The sequence below is a fragment of the Typopeltis vanoorti genome, chromosome 4, assembly GCF_054136105.1.
Source record: "Typopeltis vanoorti isolate ZY-2024b chromosome 4, IOZ_Tvanoo_1.0, whole genome shotgun sequence".
NCBI lineage: Eukaryota > Metazoa > Arthropoda > Arachnida > Uropygi > Thelyphonidae > Typopeltis > Typopeltis vanoorti.
In genome coordinates this window covers 62,928,022-62,945,599 of record NC_143552.1, presented here as the reverse complement: position 1 = coordinate 62,945,599, position 17,578 = coordinate 62,928,022, and the positions used below count along the sequence as shown (strand labels likewise).

The 17,578-nt window shown below is 35.5% G+C and overlaps 1 protein-coding gene across 4 annotated transcripts in view; it reads left to right on the top strand.

Annotated features, from left to right (window-relative positions):
- Positions 1-17,578, top strand: part of LOC150107363 (phosphatase and actin regulator 2-like) — a 412,176-nt gene that overhangs the window by 61,183 nt on the left and 333,415 nt on the right. The gene's annotated exons all lie outside the window — the stretch shown is intronic.

Sequence of the window (17,578 nt, the reverse complement as noted above, 5' to 3'; positions counted from 1 at the left end):
TGTTTTACTGGAAAGGACCAGATGATGTCAAGCAGAGAGGAGTAGATTTCTTTCATAAACCAAAATATAGCTAACAAGGTTATTAAATATACAGAAATATCAGATCAGATAGTGTATATATCATAGTTTGAATATCCGAACAGAAAATCATTAAAAGAATACAAATATATACACCAACTAGCAACTATGAAGATAAAGTTAAAGAATTCTATGACATGGTGTCCAGTACAAAAATTTCCCAACAATAGTGTTGGGAGATTTTAATGCATAACTGGGAAAAAATAAAAATGAACTTAGTGTATTGGGAAAAATTGGAATAGGAAAACAAAATGAAAAAGGAAATATGATGAGGAACTAGTTGAATGCTCTGAACACATTTCACAAGAAAAGATCAAAACAAAATCTCATGTTGTTCCATCAAATAAATTTGTTATTTAAGCCAGTAGATAGTACAATTTGGTCAGCTAAGTCCCAAATTGCCAGTCCATCCTCATTTGTTCGTTTAGTATCCAGTAGATACTTACTAATGGGACATGCCACGTGAAGGGGAGGATTGGAATTTAGATCAAAAGCTTCAGTTGGTTCTCTGCATTCCTGGCAATGTGGAGGTCTCTATCCAGTGATCTGTATGGTCACTCCTGTACCTTACTAGGTTTTTGGGAGTGAAGTCTTCTGCTAGAATAAGTGGTAGGGTCACAGATTCCCTTTCCACACAGTTAGCAGGACAATGGCAAACATCTATGATGAGATTCGATCCAGCAGTCTCTTGGCTGAAGAGTGGACATGCTAACCATTTGGGCAATCCCAAATGCCAAGAGGAGTACATATCAGTACTTAAGGTAGGAAAAAGCATCAAAAACCTAATGTGTGAAAGGCAGCTGGAGTAGATGATGTTCGATCAGAAATGCTTACATTTGGAGGTGTAATGGTTTTACAGCGGCCACATTGCATAATTCCTAGGGTCTGGTCAGAAGGTCGAATTCCAGATGATTGGAGTAGAGCTCTCATAGTTCTCCATCTATAAAAAAGGGAATTAAGCTGGATGAGAGAATTGCAGAAGAATTTCTTTACTAAGTGTTTCAGGTGAGATTTATGCAAGCATACTTGAAAAGAGGTTGAGAAAGATTGCGGAAGAGAAATTTGGAGAAGAACAAGCTGGATTGAGCCCAAATAGAGGTTGCCAAGATCAGATTTTCACTTTAAGACAAATAGTTGAAAAATTGTGGGAATATGACAAAGATCATATTCCCACAATTTTACTTCAGTACTTCAGTTTTGCAGATATGGAAAAGGCATACAAGGTGCCCAGAGAAAAGCTTTTTTAAAAACTACAGTTCTGTGGGGTAAATTGTACTCCTAAACACATGTAGTGAAGGTTTCCAGGATTCACTAACTAAATTGAATAACTGCTGTAACAAATTTGGCATGAAAATTAGCAATAAAAAGATCCAACTATTGAATAGGCAGGAGCATAGAAAACTTCAGTTGCATTCTGAATGGGGATCCTATAGAACAAGAAAAGTATTATTAAGAGAGACCTCCAGGGAGGCAGGAACTCATCGAGGGAGGCCATACTATTTGCACAAGCTGTCATACCTGTTCTTGAATTCATTCATGCTATTTGCACACGCAACATCCAATGGTGGTCCATTCCAATCACTCACTACTCCATGAGAGAAAAATCCAGCCCAAACCGTTTTCTTGACAATTCAATTTCAACTTCCTTGGATTCCTTGCATTGTTTTTCCCACCCTCCATAAAATTAAAAATTTCATATACTGAAATTCTGTACAATCATTCTTCCAGAAGTTTGTAAATTTCAATCATATTACCCCTCTTTCTCCTGTTTTGCTAGTGTCTGCAGCCTACAAATTCTCAGTCTGTCTTCATAATCAGTATTCCACTATCCTGATATCATTTTTAACACTCTTTTTGCACTCTCTCCACTATCAGAATTGCCATGGAAACCAGGAGACCAGACCCACATGCAAAATTCCAAGTGAGGTCTTATCAAGGCTTGTAAAGAGCCAAAATGACTTCCTTATCTTGCTTGGTTAAGGTTGTTTCAGCATTGCCATTATTCTCTGAGTTGTATTTACAATTTTTGCTATATGACCCCTGAACTTTAACTTCCTGTCTACTAAAACTCCAAGATCCCTAGCCTCATCAGTTTCTTCAGCATAATCCCACCAATATAATAAGACATGCGATATATAATCACACCAAAGTGCATGACTTTACATTTATGATGTAAATGTCATTGAAATGACAGACATTTTCATATATCCATAATTCTAGCCTATTAAAATCATTCTTCAAGTACTGCATATTAGTAGCACTCCTGATTACCCTACCTATCTTTGCATCATCAGCAAATAGCCATATGTAACATGTCAAATCCTTTTCAATGTCATTTATTTACTGAGTGAATAACAGTGGACAGAGGACAGGCAGTCTCAAGTAGAGTGATGTGGGCAACTATGAGAATGGGGAACTAGACAATGAGACTTATTTGTGCCTGTGGTCCCACAGAAAGTTCTACTAAGGTAGAAGTGGAGGAATTTTTTCATGCTTTAGAGAAAGCAGCTGACACAATGAAAAAGGAAAAGTTGGTCCTTGTTGGGATCTAAATAGCAGAGTAGGAAATGATTGTCAGACATACAAAAATATTTTGGGAAAATTTGGAGAAAAGAGCAAAGCTAATGTGGTTATTACTAACACCGTGTTCCAACATAAAAATGTGCACAAATTCACTTGCAGAGAAGACGCAAGGAATAAGAAAAGTCTCATTGACTATGTTATTGTTGATAGTGATGTTTTCTCCTTGGTGCAGGACACCAGAGTGTATAGAGGATTTGAAATCGGAAGCGATCACTATTTAGTCTTGAGCAGAATAAAATTGAATTTAATACTGAAAAGAATAACATGTAAGAAAGTTATAAAGTGAATAAAAGTTGAGCAGCTCTCAGATGTGAACTGTAGACTAAAATACACAAAGATTATTGAAGAAAAAATGAAATAGTTTGAGAACAGCAACCAAGCCTTGAAGAAAACACTGATTGAGTCAGCCAGAGAGGCATGTGTTGAGGTTGTCTGCAAGGATAGAAAAATCAGAACTCAATGGTGGACACAGGAAGTTAAAGAGGCAGTTAAGGAAAAGAAGAAAGCACATTAAAAGTTCCTGGCAAATAAGTCAGCTTATGCTCTTAGAGAATACAGAGACAAATGTAAGAAAGCTAAACACTGTATAAAACTAGCTAAACAAAAGTCATGAGAGGATTGGCAAGAACATAGAAAATAAATATCAAGAAGGTAGTAAGATATTCTGGAGGTTGTTGAAGAAGCTTAGAAATGGAGCCAAGAGTGCTGTAAAAGGAGTTAGAGATGATAAAGGTGACATGAAAAGGGGAGAAAAAGATATCTTTGAAGTATGGAGTAATTACTTCGAGAAATTGCTAAATGAAACAAGCAGTGATAGCACAGTGGTAAAAAACACTCAACAGGCATATAGCCATGAATGCATATCCATACTTGAAGTAGAAAAAGCTATCAAAGGCTTGAAATGTGGAAAGGCAGCAGGAGTAGATGATATTCGACCAGAAATGCTGAAGTATGGTGGTATAAAAGTCTTACAGTGGCTGCACTGCATAGTTCAGAAAGCCTGGACAGAGGGACAAATTCCCAATGATTGGAGTAGAGCTCTCATAGTACCCATGTATAAAAAGGGAAATAAAACCGAATGTGAGAATTACAGAAGTATTTCCCTACTGAGTGTTCCTGGCAAGATCTATGCAAGTATACTTGAGAAACGGTTGAGAAGAATTGTGGAAGAAAAGCTTGGTGAAGAATAAGCTGGTTCAGGCCAAATAGAGGCTGTCAGGATCAGATCTTCACTTTACGACAAATAGTCGAGAAAGCATGAGAATGTAACAAAGATCTGTATTTAAGTTTTGTCGATCTGGAAAAGGCTTATGACAAGGTGCCAAGAGAGAAGCTATTCAATACGCTACAGTTATATGGTGTCAATGGGGCATTATATCAAGCAATACTTAGTCTTTATTTGAGTTGTAAGTCAGCAGTTAGAATTGAAGTACAGGAAGATGGTTTACTGTTAAACCTGGTGTCAGACAAGGATGTACCTTATCCCCTCTGTTATTCATTATATATATGGATCACATTATGAAGGAAAGTGGTATTAAACATGATATCAGAATTGGAGATGTTAATGTCAGCTCTTTGCTTTATGCGGACGATGTTATACTTCTAAATAAATCCGCTACAAGTCTGCAAGATTCCCTGGCTAAATTGAATAACTGTTGTAATAGATATGGTATGAAGGTCAGCAATAAAAAGACAAAACAATGAAAATAGACAGAATTACTGAAAATGTCAACTGCGTTGAATGAAGAACCTATGGAACAAGTAAAACATTTCAGCTACTTAGGCACGATTTTTAGTGAAGATGGTAAATTAAATATGGAAATAGACAACAGAATCAACAAAGCTGGTATGGTAGGAAGTCAATTGAATAAATTCATATGGAATAAGAGAGAAATTAGTCGGAACATTAAATTCGCTGTATACAAGACTGTGTTCAAACCGATTTTAACTTATGGATCTGAGAGCTGGGTCAGAAGTAAAACACTTGAACAAAGACTAGAGACTGCAGATATGAGAGTCCTGAGAAAGATTACAGGCATAAACAGTTGGCATCAATGGCAATATCATATTAAAAACAAGGATAGTAGGAAAGAACTTGACATTGTCAGGTTTTCATCAATCTTCATCAATCCAGATGAAGACCAAGATATAGGTCTTCATCTGGATTGATGCTGTACAAAGTCCCTTAGACTATAGAAATATAAGATCTGATAATGTTGGAGTTTTAACAAGTAACAGACTGATTTGGAGGAAAATTGTAGATAGGAAGTTAGTAATGATGTAAATTTTTCATGCAATACTACCATGTCCTGTACACCCCTTGAGGATATATGGCATTTGATGATGATGACAAAAAAGTAGTTTTTTTTTGTTATCATCTGAGAGAACTGATCCTTAAGGGCACAACACTGCTTACCTTGAATCTTGCAGATTCTCCCCCCCCCCAATATATCACTTTTTGATGTCTGGCAGTCAGCTATCTTCTTATCCATGCCAAGAGTTTATAATCCAATCCCATATTCTCCAATTTATGCAATAGTATTTCATGCTATATTCTGTCAAAAGCATTAGTAAAATTCACTAATTCAACTAATGGCGGCTTATTAGTTGAACAATCACTTCTGCATTAGTCACCTGCATGCCACCTGCATTTAGTATTCTTTCAAATTCATTCTTTCTTTTGCTTGCAGCATAATGATAGATTTCTTTTTAGTTATCTTTAACTTGCAGAGCTAGTTTCTTTTCATACTTGGACTTTGTTTTCGTACAACACTTGTGACTCTTCTGAACTGACATCATTATGCACACAGTATTCTTTCAGTATTACATCCACTATCACTAACTGATGCTAACTCTGTCGCCAAAATAAGATTGGTAAAACAAACTATCAAGAAGAAGAATGAAATCAGTGAAAATAGAGAAATAACCGCAATCATCACCTGACTAAGGATGGAACATTTTAAAGGCATGAAAATTCAGCCAGATGGTAGTAGGAGCTATGAAATATGCAAGAACTGTCCAGGAGTTGAACTAACACCTGACCATATTTATTCTTGTTTAGCAATTGCTGCTGCTCTACAGAAAATTGACTAACCCTAGAGAAAAGTTCTACTCCATCAAAGTTCAACAGATTGCCAAAGCAGTTTTACAGATCCACAGTCATATCTAGAAGCTCTTCAATGGACTCGACAATGACATTTCTTCAATATAATCTTTTTCTTATGAATCTCTTGCTTAATTAGATTACACATCCATTTCACTCCTACTCTATTTATTCTTTGAACTCTGGGGACACATTCTGATATTGCATCATTTAAGTATTTTATAAACACTTCCCATGCACTGTCTATTTTTCCCATCCAATAACTGATGCCATAGCACAGAACCCAGCATACCCCCCCACCCCTTCAGGTGGTCATAATTTCCTGCTTTTTAGTTCAGTATGTAACCTTTCTGAATTGGACATTCATAAACTTAGCACACTTCCCAAGTGAGTACTTCGTGATCACTGTCACCAACAGGAGGCAGAATAGTAACATTTTTATCCCCCTACCCCGATACTATAATCAGATCTAACACCCACTGACCTCGTTCCTTCTGTCACATAAGCAAACATGCTGTGCTGCTTGAGGAAGTTGTTTCGCAACAGCTCAGTAAATTCAGTTTCATTCTTCTCATGCAATTTCATAGCTACCCAATCAATGTTTGGATAATTAACGTCCCTCACTATGATTATTCTTTTCACACTCATCATTTTTATTTGTTGATGCATTTCTTCGTCACTAGTAACCAATTCTTAGATCCTGAATGAAGGAATCTTGCAAAGAAATCATTCACTCAGAGTCCAACATATTAAACTTACTAAAAAATGAGAAATACCTGCACATCAGCTGAAATTAAAAGTGAAACTTCTTCACTTTATGTATAAAATTTGTAATTTTTATTTCATGTACCATATATTTAATCTATTGTGATCATATTAAGATTTTATTAGAGTATGTCTTAAAAGAGGGATAATCTGACTTAATTTAAGCCTCACTTAAGCTGTGTAAAAATAACTGTGAGTCGCCAGATAGTTACTAAATAATAATTCTTGGAAGGTATAAAACTACGCGTGTACAGCGTAACCCTGGCGGCAGTAGCTTAAGTGGAACATATATTGACGCGAATTCTGGGAATACAAGAGTAACAGTGTCGGAAAAAAGCAAGGGGTGAAAAGATATGGGTCATGTGCAAAGGGGCCTGAGGAAAAAGAGGACGCTCTAATGAAGAATATCGGGATCTTTCTTGTCATGTCGTTTTCCTGCTTGGTGGTTCGGAAATTGGAGGGTATTTCGCGTGGGGGGGGGGATGAATCTATGCTAAGATGTCAGATAGCAGGCTTTCCTGAAAATGGAGAAGGATTCTATGTAGATCTGAAGGTAAAATTTCCTGGCAGAATCAAGCCGCCGCTGAAAAGTCCCATTGACTTGTTCCTGAAATGCAAAGATTTGAGTCCGTTTTCGGCAGAATTAATGAAGATAGCATAACCCCTACGTTGCCATATGAACAGCCAATAGACAAGAAGCAACCACGTGATGCTGAAAGATGTGGAAAAGGTTCGGTAAGAAAAAATCACTCTATTTTGTGTATAAAATTCATTAGAAGAGAGAAGATTGTTTGTGAATGTGAAATTAAGAACAGTATTCTAAAGAACTCTGTGGACAGTCTCTAATTAGAAAGTTAACCTCCTTTGAGAGTAAGAAGAATTGTTTGGAAGAGATTTTTTGTATTTTGTATGTGATAGGATTAACTTAATAAGATTAGAATTCTGGATTTTAGTAACTGAGTGACATTAGAATATTTCTTTATATTATTTTATGAATAGCATTACAGAAAGGGATTTAGCTTAACTTATATCATTTGCTATCTATCCCAATATGCAGTTATTGTGTTTTGCATGCTTTATGACCTTTAATTAAATTAGAATATGTTAACCTCTTAACTCGAGTTTTTTATTTAGTATTGAGCATAATTGAGTGTATGAATTTTTTGTGTATTCTGTTTAGATATTCCAATAAACATGTCATGTTTACCTAAACCTGAGTCATGCCTGATTACGATTCCAAACTACCACTTATAAAAATAGAACTTATTTTGGCGGGAAGGAATTAGGAAGTGTATATAATTATAGATTTAGGTCACGACTGCAATAATCTGAATCTATACGGCAGTGTTAAAGTAGATCATTGTGTAAGAACGCCTCAGAATCTAGTATTGTCTCCCTGAGTAAGGATCATTTCTGCTATAGGATACTGGCTGGCGCAGCATAAAATAAATTTGCCAGTATCCGAAGAGGAAACAATCCTAGATATATGTATATGAGGCCCAATATCTGAAGAAGTAAAATAGCGATAGAAAGATAGAATAGATATATATACATAAAACAGAAAATATAGAGAAAGCAACGACATAACAGTAGAGCAGCTAGTAGGATTAAATTGAATAAGGTTTTAAATGAGAAAGGATATAATCAAGTAAACAAACTAATTAAGTATAAGTTACATAAATAATATATTTAACACGATCCACCAGGTCTGTAACAACACCCCACTATGTATTTAATCTTGTTAGACTCCACCTCACACCAGATGGCTTCAAATCTCTCAGCTATTTAGGCACAGTTTTTAGTGAAGATGGCAGGTTAAATCTGGAAATGCACAGAGAATAAGCAAAGCTTGAATGGCGGATAGCCAGCTGACACTATAATTCAGGCCAGCTGAATAAATTTATATGGAATAAGAGAAATTTCCCAAAACACGAAACTAGCAGTATACAAGACAGTGCTTAAACCAGTTTTAAGTTATGGATCTGAGAGTTGGGTTAGAAATAAAGCACTTGATCAAAGACTAGAGCACAGATGTGAGGATTCTGAGAAAAATTATAGGAGTGAACCAATGGCATCAATGACAGAATTATATTAAAAATGAAGACAATAGAAAGGAACTTGACATTGGTTCACTCCCCTTTGTCAGTTTGGCCACTTAAAATGGAATGGGTGAGGAAAGATTAGCAAAACAGGTTTTTGATGCCAAGATGGCAGGAAAGAGACCCAGAGGGAGATCAAGGCCTAGGTGGATTAATTCAGTCAGAAGTGGCTTTGAAGCATGAAATGTTAGGTATGACAATATTGGAGTGTTCAATATTGTCATACCTAATACAAGTAATTGACTAATTTGGAGAAAAATTGTTGTTGTTAATATTAATAATAATCTATACTTAATCATGTAGTGCTGTCATAGTAACCTGAACATCCCTTGAGGGTACATATCAAGAAATAGATGATGACCAAAATGAAATTGAACATGGATTAGTCCAAATGGATAAACAGAATAGTAAATTAGATTATATTTTATCATCTCAATATGAGAATGTTTAAAGATGTTTGTCATCATTCAAATAGGCATAGGAAGTGAAGAGAAAGAAAGAGGGAAAATAACAACAGAAGAGAAATTTACAAGACAAAACAGAATAAAACAAAACAAAGATAATGAAACATCAGTAGTAGTCATTAAAAATTATATCAAGCAGAAATTGCAAGAAAATTATACAATCAAAAAAATAACAGGAATAAAATGGAAATCTGCAAATGGATAATATACAAGAAAAATCTTAATCTAATCATTATAGAAAGCACACGTAAGATTGTAAAAGAATAAAAAGATTAAAAATACAAACCTCTCAGAAAAAGCAGAAAATCTGTTCTATAAAAGAAGACAACTAATTGGAGAAGAAAAAAGAAAACAGTAGAACTTATAGAAATAAATAAAAGAATTAGAAAAAATATTAAATAATAAAAAAAAAGAAGAAAATTAAATGACATAAGAAACAATAGATAAATATGAAAGTACTACAAAACAATCTCACAATAAGAAAAAAAATAATACTAGAAGATGAAAATGGACAAAATATCAAAAATAAAAAAAGCATGGTAGAAAGGGTGGACTAGACAGTATTTTTTAGAATTGTATAACACCATAAACATTGTAGAAAATACTATTACATGGAAGCCAGAAGAATAAGGAGAAGAAAGTATTCCAGAAATACAAAATTTTGAAATAGGAGAAACTTTGAAACATTTGAAAGAGAATATAATATCAGGTCATGTAATTACCTTAGAAATATTAATAGAACTTAAAAAAAATCTAATAAATGCCTGAAAGATAGATATACCAAACTGCTGGAACATTGCTATCATGATACTCTTGTTAGAAAAAGGGTAATAAGAAAAAGATAGAAAATTATAGATGTATAAACTTGCTCTCACAAGTATATAAGCTGTATATAAAAATAACATACAGATCATTAGATGAAGCTCAGGCTAGAATCAGAAAGAGATTTAGCACAATCGATCATCTTCAGACAAATTAGCTAAGAGAAAAACTGCAGAGAATGCACTTACCATTGTACTTTGGTTTTATAGACTATAATAAAAAAATGCATTTGATTCAGTTGAAAAACAAGCAGTCCTAATAGCAGTTTCCCCATGGGGCTTGCAGGCGCGAGCATGGCTAACCCAGGGTCCCAGAGCCAAGTATGATCTATTTCAAGCTTTTGGTCATACTTTTCTTTTATTCTTCTACTTATTGCTTCTACCCTCATACTAACATTCCTCTTAACAAGGGTTCTTTACTTTAAGTTTTCTATTTATCTCTTGTCTCTCTTACTAACCTCAGGAGGAAGTCCTCCATTCTTCCAGGAGCTATTAGAGTATTCAAGGGCTAGGGATGTTTCCTCCTCTTTCAACTAACCAGTAACATACCTAGTAGTGGGCAGCATCGCTATTAGTATTAACCTCTTGTAGTATACATGCTACAAGAGGCGGAGATCCAGAGGACTGACTTGGCTCCAACATGATAACCTTGGCTATGACGAATAGTTCGTCTCTCTCTCTCTGGCCAGGATACTGTGGTAAAGAAGGTGACGGGAAACCACTCTACTATTATCCCATGATAATCTTCGTGATAATGCAGACTTATAACAGAGGTGCAGCTGCCAGCCTGGCACACCAAGGTGGTACCTCTGAGCACTGAGGGGAAAGGAATGTGCAACAAAGAACAAATTTGACTAGGCTGAGGAATAATGACATCAGCAAGACTGATGACAATCCCAGTTCACAAAATCACCAATCAGATCATCATAAAATAACTCTCAGAAAGACCTTCAAGATTGGAACATCAGAGGACTCCTGCAACCTGGGAAACTAGACTTAATACAGAATGAAATGGAAGACAATAAGATACTAATCTTATGGTTGGCTGAAACTCACTGGAAAGAACGTGGTCATTTTACGACACATAAGGGAAACAAGGTATTTTTCTCTGGTTTAGACCATAACAGTGAAAAGGGAGTTGCCATCATTGTTAATAAAAACATAAGTAAAGCAGAAAAAGGATACAACCCAGTCAGTGACAGAATCATAACAGTAAGATTAAACACCAACCCAATTCCAACAAAGCTGATACAAGTTTATGCACCCACATCAAATGCAAAAGATGAAGTGAGAAATTCTACAAAGACCTAAATGAAACTATGGATGCAATACCAAGAAAGGATGTTCGAATAGTTCTAGCAGACTTCAATGCTAAGGTGGGATTCAATGCACATGATCACTTAAATGGAATCATTGGAAAATACGGACTCTGAATTAGAAATGAACGAGGAGAAAAACTATTGGAGTTCTGCAATGAAAGGGAATTAGCAATCACTAACACTATGTACAAACAGCACAAGAGGAGACTATGCACATGTGTAGTGCTTGGGAATCGATGTAAGAAATCGACTACATTTTAATCAACAGAAGATGGACGACAGTAATCAATAATACCAAAACACTGCCAGGTGCAGACTGTGGATCAGACGATCAATTATTAATCTCTAATTTAAAGATCCATCTGAAAGCAAACAAGAATAACAGCAACAAAAGATATGACTTTTCACAAATGGACAACAAATTTAAATGGACATTGAAGAAGAGCTCAAGAAACAAAAAAAAGCACACCAGGAACAAAGCATTGAATCACATTGGACACACCTAAAACAAACCATTGCAAAATCTGCAGCCAAAAACATCCCAATAAAAAAGAAGAATGATAGTCCATGGATTACAAAAGAAACCCTAGAACTAATTGAAAAAAGGAAACAAATTAAAACAACAGATTGGCAAAACCCAAATTACCTGAATAAAGCTATTAAGAAATCTTGTCAAAAAGAAAAAATAGCTATATCCAAAACATCTATAAAAAAAAATAGCTATGCCCAAAACCACAACTCTAATGAAACAAGAGATCTATTCAAGAAGGTTAAGGATATAACCAAAATATTCAAACCAAAGCTTAATATAATTGCAGAGGAAAACTGCAAGATCTTAAATGACACCAATGACATAGCCAGAAGATGGAAAGAGTATTGTGCTGAGCTTTACAAGGACCCAGCTATTTAACAAGAAGATGGAGAGCTATGGAAAACATGGAAACAGAACCATAGATCCTCAAAAGTGAAGTAGAACAAGCAATCAAAAAATTAAGGCATAACAAAGCTCCAGGTCCTGATTCAATACCAGCTGAAAACCTTTACAGCAAAACTATAATGAAAAGATCTCTAGAAAAGTGGAATGGAGTCATTAAATTAGTTGGCCGAACAATCACTAACCTACGATATGCAGATGACACAGTGATAATAGCAAAAAATGAACAAGAATTAAAATCAATCCTAAATCAATTAGAATGGGAAAGCATAAGCCATAGTTTACGAATAAATCAAGACAAAACCAAAATAATGGTTTTAAACAATGCAGAAGAGATATAGAAGGAATTGAAATTGTTGACAATTTCAACTACCTTGGAGTGATGATCATAAAAAAAATGGATGTAAAAAAGAGATAAGAAGAATAGCACTTGCTAAGAAAGCGATGACTGATTTAACTAAGATCTGGAAAGACAGGCACATCTCCAAAAAAACAAAATTAAGCTTGTAGAAACCTTAGTTTTTTTTTTATCTTTCTCTATGTTTCTGAGTTGTGGACAATGACAAAAGATGACAGAAGAATTGAGGCTTTAGAGATGGAGATTGTTAAGAGTGTCTTGGACAGAAAAATGAACAAACAAAAGTATCCTAGAAGAACTGAATAACCTCACAAGACTTGATGAACATAATTGACAAGAGAATAGTGCAATATTTGGGACACACACACGTAAAAGGGAAGGCAACTGCCTGGAAAAAGTAATCATCCAGGGTAAACTGTGTGGGGAAAAAAAAGAGGAAAACCTTCCCCAATAGGTGGATTGACCAAATATCAAGAATCACTGGACTTAAACTAGAACAAGCAATAAGAGAGAAGTACAGGGGAGAAAGAAATGACGAGGCATTATCATCATTAATCAGGAAGGTCACGAGTCCTCAGACATGAGGAGATCCGAGAGACAGAATATTCAGCTAATAAACATAATATATGAAAAGCAATTACTTTATCCTTATATATGAACAAAGCAGTCCATTCCAATAAATAAAGGAGTATGCCAAGGAAATATCATCCAATATTAGAATATATCCTGAGTGAACTAGACTGGAGAGACAAAGGGATCAATATGAATGGTAAAAAATTAAATAATTTATAATATGCTTATGATATCGTAGTAATAGCAAACAACAAGAGAACTATAAAAATGAATGAATTAAATCTCTTGTCTTGTCAGATGTAATCTCCTTCCAGGAGGTTGACTACCATGAGCTTCCACCATGTACAGTTTTGTGCTTCTCATTTGCATTGTTCATAGGACAAAAAGGTCCAGTCCTTAATATTTTCCATCCAATCTGTTCTTTGTCTTCCTCTTCTTTTTTTTCCTTGTATCAGTCCTTCTAAAAGTGTTTTTTTTTGTAGGGATTCATGCCTTAGTATGTGCCCAAGGTAGGTGGTTTTCAACAGATTCCTATCTTCTCCAATCATCTCTAATATTTCTAAATTAATTTTTTTTGCAGTCCATGGGACTCTAAGAATTCTTCTGAGGATCCACATCTGAAAGGCTTTTAGTTTATTTTCACAATATTTTGATATTGTCGAGGTTTCTGCTCCATATAGCAGTGTTGACCATACGCAGCATTTGGACAGCCTAATACTTGTTTTTGTGTGATTTCCCTTGAAGTCAATGTTTCTCATGCTAATGAAGGTTGATCTAGCAATGTCTATTCTTCTTAATATTTCCTTATCAATGAATTAAATACAGCATCAAATAAAGTAGGATTATACATTAACAACAAAAAAATAAAATAAAATAATGACAAAAACAAAACAAGATAACAGAACAAATAAAATTAGATAATAACAAAATAGAACAAGTATAAGAATACCTTGGAACAACTTTTACATTAGGAAAAAGAAGTATTTATGAAGAAATAAAAAGAAAACTTTGGCTAGGCAAAACCCAGAAAATTGTGCCAAACTTTTTAACCAGTGTATCATCCCAGTTATGACCTATGGATGGAGACGTGACCAATAACCAAACATACTGGATAGAATGAGGAAAATTGAGCATAGAATAGAATGCCATGCTAAACATCTGAATGTGATAAAGTGAATAGATGGATAAAGACAATCATCCAATGGCATATGAAGGAAGACGAATGCTGGGACGAAGATGGAAGGAAGGATGATCTAGTAGAGATGGCTGGAGAATGTGAGCAAACAAATAATGTTAGTAAAAAAAAAAAAAAAAAAAAAGCAAATAGCTGTGTTCTATAACCAAAAATGGTTATAAAAAGAGCTTAGACTTTTTCAGAGTTAACTCCCTCCATCACTCAATTTTTCATTCATCACAGCCTGATTACTTTAGTTTGATAATTGGTATCCAGAGGTATAGTAATTGTCTACTTTGGTGTTTGTGACAGTTAAAAATTAATTTATGCTTCTTCTTATTATTATTACGTGACACCTCCAGGGAGTCTAAAGACTCATCGAGGGAGGACACCTACTCTATAACTCTCCATCTTCACCAGTGCACCAACCGCAACTACCATCACCTACACCAATGCCATCTACTGCCGACCACCAACACTATTATTTTCACAGACAATCGCAAACATCCATGCCCATGGTGGGATTCGAACCTGCAGCCTTTTGGCTGGAGAGTGGATACGCTAACCACTCGGCCAACCAGGCCGGCACTTCTTATCACTTGTTAAAATTTTAGTTTTTTTTTGTTTGAGGAGTTTCTATGTTTTTATTTGAAATTAAAAAAGAAGTAAAATGTGTTGCATTAAGTTTTAACACAGGAATCTCTTAATTATTCAACCTTCAAATAATCAAGCTCAGTTAACCAACTGTCAAATGGCTGAACCTGTCGCTGACTTCTGGCACTCCACATGTAAATGTACTTTCAGTGAACTGTATCCTCAGTTATGTGATCAGCAAATTGATTTCCCAGTGCAGTTGTGTAACTGAGTGATTACTGTGTTAGCAATTTATTTTAGGACTGATATTAAATGCATATTATTCTGTGTTTTCATTGAGTAACACGCTAGATTGTTAACATAAAAACTTGTTCATTTTGGAGATTGTTTTTCAGTTTATATTAAATTCATTTTAAATTGTTGATATCCACAGTCAGACACAGACCTCATATTACAGAAAATTGCTAGTTTAACCACAAAGTTACTTTAGATTATTCATTCTTCCCTTCTTTTTGCTCTCAGTCTCTGCTTACAATAGCATGTGGCCACCTTCTGAGAAATAAGTGTGTAGGCAGGTTAGTATTATGTCTTTCTGATGCTCTTTCTCTCTTTCTGAGGTTTGTTCCATCAGCACTAATACCTGATTGTCACTACTGAAAGGACTTTTGATATGGTTTTGATAATGAAGCTAAGCATTGATTCAAACATAAGTTTTAAAAGAGGTATACCGTGAGTAGACATATCGATATAAAATTAATAACAGAAAAAACTCACGTTTTTTTTTCCGTTATTAATTTTGTATTGATTCAAACATGCTGGTAGAAGGATGTTTTGCATAGCACAAAATTAATGGGCTTCAGGACATTGTCAGCACACAGTGCACTGTATAGGAGGAATACTCAACATTTGAGTATAAGAAAGGACTCATCTTCTGGAGAGGAATAAATCTAACTAAAACCAGCAGTCATTTTAGCAGATATGTCAGTATGTAAATAGACAGTGAAAAGCTTTCAGCAACAAGAGTAAATTTGGCCAAAAGACAAATGAATAACAGACTATTAATATATTAAATGCATTGCTTCTGCAAATAGGCCAGCCACAATAGTTCCATGTCTCTTTTAATGAGAACAACATGTTGATAAATGTATGGAGGCTGTTCAATAAGTTATAAGACTATATTTATACAGAAAACAGATTACCTTTAATCATGATCATTTACATGGTCTTTTTCGAAGTAACTACCATGAGACGCGATGCATTTGTCCCAACGTTGAGTCCCCTTCTTAAACACGTGAAAGTCCATTTTTTGAGAATTCTTTCAAAACCGCCTCCGCAGCTTTTACACGTGCTTTGTTGCTTTCCAAATGGTGGCCTCTTAGTGGTTTCTTGAGTTGAGGAAACAGCCAGAAATCGCACGGTGCGAGATCAGGACTGTATGGAGGGTGTGGTAGGATATCTATGTTGTTCTTCTGCAAAACGTCCACTACACCACCAGCAATATGTGGCCTTGCATTATCGTGGTGCAATAAGAAGCCATTCTTCAGCAATGGATGCTTCCTTTTGGCGTGCCGTACCATTGTCCGTAAAACATCTGCATAATATGAGCCGTTTACAGTATTCCCAGGTTCTACAGCGTGTTGGTAAACAATGCCTTCGTAGTCAAAAAAACATTATGGTCATAACTTTACCAGCTGATTTTACAGTTTTTGCTTTCTTGGGGGTAGGCGAAGATGGATGCTTCCATTCACTGCTTTGTTGTTTCATTGTATGGTCATAGTGACACAACCAAGCTTTATCTGCTGTAATGATGCGTTTTAAGAAGTTGTCACCTTTCTTGTTCCAGTCTTTCTTTCCATTCTGTGCACACATCCACTCGATGCTGCATTTGCTCCAGTTTCAAGAGTTTGGGAATCCATCGGGCGCAAACACGTTTCAGTCCCAAACGTTCAGCCATGATTGAGTGAATACTTCCCACAGAAATATTCAGGATAACATGCAGCTGGCATTCTGTAATTCTGCAATCCTCCTTGATGATAATCGCTGCTGTATTGATCATTGTCTCTGTGATGGACGTTGAAGGTCTTCCCTCACATTCAAGATCTTCCACATTTTGCCTTCCTTGCTTAAAAGTTTTATGCCAGTGAAAAACACTTGCTCTCGACATTGCTTCATCGTGGAAAGCTTCGCGTATCATGTTAAAAGTGTCAGATGCTGATTTTTGCAAACGCACACAAAATTTGATCGCATAACGCTGTTCCAAGGACGCTTCCATTTCGACGACTGGTCGCGGCTCGTAGGCACGCCGAAACAAGCTTGCGTTTAGTCACATGATACTCTGGCACATCAGCTCGTATACACCATCTATCAACCTCTTTTGTTAATACAGACAGTACCATTTCTTTATTCCACAGAAATTAATATTGTGATGAGTGGTTTCACGACAGTAAAATTAGTCTTATTACTTATTGAACAGCCCTCGTATAAAAGGATGATCATAGTTGCGTGATTTTTAAAATCCATTTACTGCAGTAACAGCCTATAGTGGTATCAGGAATAGATTTTGATTTTGACCAATGGTTATTTTTAGACTTGTTATTGCTGAGGCATGTAACTATTCTAGCATAACAGTGGTTATTATGACCATATACCAGTTAGGTTGTCAATACTCTATTCCACAGATAGATTCATGATACTATTCATTGTGGCAAAACAA